The following is a 5,188-nucleotide window of genomic DNA, read 5'->3' on the forward strand; positions in this document are numbered from 1 at the left end:
ACAGAACTCAAAGGGGAGGAATGTTGTATTCTTTTTCTGCCTGATGCTTGAGGTGGGGCACTGATCTGCCCTTGTCACTCCTGGTTCTCAAGCCTTCTGATTAGGCCTGGAATGTACACCATCAGATCTCTGGCTATCAGGCCTTTGAACTATACCACAGGCCTTTCTGGGTCTCCAGCTTGTGGAGGGCAGATCATGGGACTCCTCAGACTCCATGATCAAATGAGCCTATACCTTTTAATAAATCTTTTTTCTAGATATAGATAGATAGATAGATAGATAGATAGATAGATAGATAGATGATAGATATCTGTTTATATGTGGATAGATGAATAAATAGCTATACATCTTTATTTGTATCTGTGTCCATATATATATTTATATTCTACTGGTTCTGTTTCTTTGGAGAACCTTGACTAGTACAGGGATCTAGAGAGCTAGGCTGAGGAAACCTCAAGAGCAGAAGGGGACCTCTAATAGCTCAAGGCTAAGGAGACAGGTTATTAGCCAGACTCCAGATGAACTGAGGTACACTGAGTCATACTAAAACATCAGCATATTTTTGTAATAGATCAATCTCCAATTGGATTTAGGTGATCAGTTCTCTATCTTACATGCTTATAAATGGAAAGAAAAATTTCTCTGGTGAGTAATAATAGTGAGGCAGGAGGGAAAGAAGTTTCAGGAGACAGGTTGACCAAAGTAATCCCATTTTGGTCTTAGGCTGACTCTTAACCTAAAAGTCAGCAGGTCATAAACAAATTCATAAGATTTGTCTCATGAAAAACTGTAAGACTCCACTCCCTCTGGCAGTAAAAGCCAGATAGGCTGGATATTCTTGAAATTGCTCCCTGTGGGTAATTACACAATGCTAAGACATTGGAAAAACTAACCACCTAATGTAAATGATAAGTTTCAAATTAAAGAGTAAGTCCCTCCCTGTATGGTTAGCTAATTTTTAAAAACTTTAAAATCCTGTGTTAAAGGCAAAGTAGGGGGGTGCTCTTCCTCACCTAGGAAGAGAGAGTGATACACTCTATGAAGTAGCCCCTGTCTTACTTCCATACTCAATAAATCTTTGTCCCTTACTCTAAATGGCTTGCTCTTGAATTCTTTCTCATGCAAAGCCAAGAACCCTGCTGGTGCTGAGCCTGGGAGCCCTCCAGGGCCATCAACTGCATCTATAACCTCTAGTTTTCTTTACTACACAATATCTAGAAAAAAATTTTTAAAGTTACTAGATACTTAGAGACAAGAAAAAAATCAATAAAAGTCAAGAGGTGAGACAGTAGAAGTAGACACAAGGATAACCTAAATATCACAGTTAGAAGGTGAGGACTATGCACTGACTAGGATTCATATGTTTCAAAAAGCAGAAGATAAGATAAAACAGAATATCTGAAAAATGGAGAATTTCAAAAGATAAATAGAATCAATTTTTTTTAAAGATTTTATTTATTTATTTGACAGAGAGAGACACAGCAAGAGAGGGAACACAAGTGGGGGAGTGGGAGAGGGAGAAGCAGGCTCCCCGCTGAGCAGGGAGCCTGATGCAGGGCTCGATCTCAGGACCCTGGGATCACGACCTGAGCTGAAGGCAGACGCTTAATGACTGAGCCACCAGGTGCCCCGAATCGATTTTTAAATGGACATTGTAGAATTGAAAAATTGAATATCTGAAACTGAGAGTTAATTAAATGAGTTTAAAAGCTGAGTGGAACAATGGACTACATGATTAAATAATTGGAGGGATGCCTGGATGGCTCAGTAGGTTAAGCATGTGACTCCTGATATCCTCTCAGGTATTGATCTCAGGGTGGGGAGTTCAAGACCATGTTGGGCTCCACAATGGGTATAGAGCTTACTTAAGAACAATAAATAAATAAATAAATAAATAAATAAATAAATAAATGGAAAAGAGATCAACAGAAAATAGAAAATATCCATAATGAAACAGAGATTAAAAACAAAACAAACAAAATACACATACAAAACAAGGAGAAGAAATCAAGAAAGAACATGAGAGACTTATGTGGGACAGTCAAGATTTATCAGCTAGGATAAATATGAATGAAGGTGATGGAGGAATATGACAGAAGCTATATTTGAGGATATAATGGCTGGAACATGTCCAAGATTAAAGAGAGACAGATCAGAGATTCAAGAAGCTCAGCATATCCTAGGCAGAGTAAAAACCACACATATACAAACTTCATAATGAAACTCTTAAGAACCAAAGATCTAAAGAAAAGAAGCCTTACTAGCAGCCACAGAAAAGAAAGCGGGGGCGGGGGGGGAAGCACACATTACCTTCAAAAGAGGAGCAATAAACTTATAAGTGACTTATCTAGAAACTAGAAGCCAGACATAATGGAACTACATAAACAAAATGCTGGAAGAAAATGGCAACCTAGGATTTTATATTAGAGGTAATGAAATGTTATTCAAAAATGAAGTTTATAAAACCATAGAATTCGATATAAGACAATAATACCAAAATATGTGAGAAGGGAAAAAAGAAATTAATTTATTGTAAAGTTTCTTGCACAGTTTAGAAAGTGGCTTTTAAAAAGTCAGAAAGGATATAGAAGATTTGAACAATATTTGCCAACTTTACCTAATGGACATTTATCAGACATTCCATAAAAAAGTACAGATTATAATTTTTTTTCAAGTGCATATGGAAATTTACTGGAAATCAAAACATATCCAGGGTTGTAAATCAGGCCTAAACAAATTTTATGAGACTAAAATCATATAGAGTATGTCTTATGACCACAAGGAGAAATGAAAATATTTGGATTTAGATGAATTGGAGAAAATTAAAAGTACAACTTTAGAAGTGACAAAAAAATACAAAATCTGAATAATAATATAACTTTTTAAAGAAACTCAATTTATAATTAAAAATCCTCCACAAGAAAAATCTGAGCCTCAGGTGAATTTTAATATATCCCATCAACTCCTTGAGAGAAGAGAGGGGACACTGTGCATTTTATGAAGCCACTATAATACTGACACAAAAACCTCACAAGGATATGAAAATAAAATAACATAACAGGTAAACCTATCTCATGGACATATTTACAAAAAAAATTCCTAAACAGAATATTAGCAGAAGAAATCCAGTGATATATAATAAGTAAACACATAGTGAGTTTATCTAATAAAAGCGAAATTGATTTAGCTTTAGAAAATAAATCAATGTAATTCACAGTAACAGAATAGAGGTGAAAATCTACATAATAATCTTAAAAGATTCTAAAAGATTCAACTTCTTTTTATGATCTTAACAATTGTTGGTAGGGGCATCTGGGTGGCTCAGTTGGTTTAAGCATCTGACTCTTGATTTCCACTAAATCTCATGATCATGATCTCAGGGTCATGAGACTGAGTCCCAGGTCAGGTTCTGAGCTCAGCTCAGAATCTGCTTGAGATCCTCTCCCTCTCGCCCTCCCCCCCCAACTCATGCTCTCTCTCTCTCTCAAATAAATAAATAAAATAAAATTTTTAAAAAGTCTCAGTAAATCAGTGATAGAAAAGAATTCCCTTAATTTGATTAAGGGTATCTACTAAAAAAATCCACAAGTAACATAATTATTAGTGAAATATTGAATGTTTCCACCTGCATTTAAGAACAAGACAAAGATGCCTACCATCACCACTTCCAGTCACACTGTGTTGGAGGGGCTTATCAATGCAGTATGGCTAGAAAAAGAAATAAAAGGGAAGGAGTTTGAAAAGAAGAACTAAAAATGACTTTGTACATGTAAATTGCATTTTTATATACAAGAGACAAAACATAGAAAAAATTTAAAATGTCATTTAAAATCCCATCATTACATATAAAATATCTATCAATAAAAATAAAGAAAGATATATAAGGCTATTAAACTAATAATCACAAACATGGAAAAATTAAAGACCTAAATAAATGGAAGGTGTATAGCAAACAGTAAGTTCCATATAATGCTTGGTATGAGTCTAAATTTGTGCATTCTCAAATAAGGAAGATGTATATATACAATGAAATATTATACAGCCATAAAAAATGACGAGATCATGCTATTTGAGACAACATGGATGGACCTAAAGGGTATTATGCTAAGTGAAATAAAGTGAGACTGAGAAAAACTAATACCGTATGATTTTACTCACACGTAGAACATAAAAAAAAAAATAAACAAAAAAAAAAACAGAATCAGATCTATAAATACAGAGAACAAACTGATGATTGTCAGAGGGGAGGGAAGAGGAGTATGGCCAAAATGGGTGAAGAGGATTGAAAGATACAGGCTTCCAGTTATGGAATGAATAAGTCACAAGAATAAAAGGCACAACTTAAGGAATATAGTCAATGATATTGTAATACTGATGTATTAGGACAGATGGTTCAAACTTGTGGTGAACACAGTACAATGTATAAACTAGTTGAATCACTATGTTGTACACCTGAAACTAATGTAACATTGTGTCAACTATACCAAATAAAAAAATTTTAAATACAATAAATTTGTACATTCTCCTAGGAAAAACTTAGCAATAACCCTTAACTTTGTAATGCACATAATCTATAACTAAGCAATTGCACTTTGAAGTAAATACCCAAGAGAAATGCAAACTTTTGTGCATCAAATACAATACATAAAATGTTCATTCATACCGGTGTATTTGTAATAACCCCAAACTGGAAATAATACAAATGCCCATTTAAGTTGAATAACTAATAAACTGTAGAATGTATTTGTATATAATTATTTATTATATATAGATATAACAAAGAATACAACTTCTGCTACACAAAACAACATGGATGAATCTCAAAGACATGCTGAGTGAAGAGTTCAGAATAGTCTTTAGCTAGAGAGGCATATTAACTGGAAGGAGGCATGTGGGGGCCTTCAAGGTCTGCTGGGAATGTTGTATATATGGCTCTAGGTAGTTGTTACATAGGTGAGTATCTATCTATGTTTTCAGTTCTTGATTATTCACTCCATGAGACTAGAGCACCAGATCTTAAGATCCTACTGTTGTATCCTTTGTATCTAACTCATTGCCTGCCATGTAATATATATACAACAATAAACCTAAAAGATGATTGTGAGAAATAAATGGTATAACATCGATTATGAATATATAACCTAGTACAGTATCTGGAACTAGCATGTTTTTAAAAATACTATTTTCA

The sequence above is a fragment of the Eumetopias jubatus genome, unplaced genomic scaffold (assembly GCF_037043125.1).
Source record: "Eumetopias jubatus isolate StellerSeaLion01/CBP00866 unplaced genomic scaffold, mEumJub1_p1.0 scaffold_15, whole genome shotgun sequence".
In the NCBI taxonomy this organism is placed as follows: domain Eukaryota; kingdom Metazoa; phylum Chordata; class Mammalia; order Carnivora; family Otariidae; genus Eumetopias; species Eumetopias jubatus.